At 47.0% G+C, this 693-nt stretch overlaps 1 pseudogene; it reads left to right on the top strand.

Moving 5' to 3' along the window:
- Window positions 1-333: 333 nt before the first annotated feature.
- Window positions 334-428, top strand: LOC112613643 (annotated as a pseudogene).
- The last annotated feature ends 265 nt before the right edge of the window (window positions 429-693 follow it).

Genomic DNA, 693 nt, shown 5'->3' with positions numbered 1-693 from the left:
TCACAACAGATTGAAGTCATTAAACATGTACAGCCTTAACTGGCCGGGTACGGTGGCTCACTCCTGTAATCCCAGCACTTTGGGAGGCCAAGGTGGGTGGATCACCTGAGGTCAGGAGTTCAAGACCAGCCTGACCACCGTGGAGAAACCCCGTCTCTACTAGAAGTACAGAATTAGCCGGATGTGGTGATGCATGCCTGTAATCCCAGCTACTCAGGAGGCAGAAGCGGGAGAATCGCTTGAACCCAGGAGGCAGAGATTACAGTGAGCTGAGATCACACCATTGCAACAAGAGAAAAACTCCATCTCAAAAAAAAATCTTCCCCTTATAACGTGCTCACTTCAGCAGCACGTATTCAAAAAGTTGGAAGGATACAAAGATTATTATTGCCCCTGCGTAAGGATGACATGAAGCATTTCATATTTTTAAAAAAGAAATAATAATAATTTAAAATTTTAAAAACTTACCCTTATATGAGGTCCCTAGAGTCGTCAGATTCACAGAGACAGAAAGTAAAAGGGTGAGTGCCAGGGGCTGGGGAGGGGGATGGGGAGTGAGTGTTTCATGGGGACGGAGTTTTACTTTGGGAAGAGGAAAAAGTTCTGGAGAATTGGCCGGGTACGGTGGTTCCACCTGGAATCCCAGCACTTTGGGAGGCTGAGGTGGGCGGATCACCTGAGGTTGGGAGTTTG

The sequence above is a fragment of the Theropithecus gelada genome, chromosome 19, assembly GCF_003255815.1.
Source record: "Theropithecus gelada isolate Dixy chromosome 19, Tgel_1.0, whole genome shotgun sequence".
Taxonomy (NCBI): Eukaryota; Metazoa; Chordata; class Mammalia; order Primates; family Cercopithecidae; genus Theropithecus; species Theropithecus gelada.
Note: the sequence above shows the minus strand (reverse complement) of the source record. Positions and strands in the feature narration are given on the sequence as shown.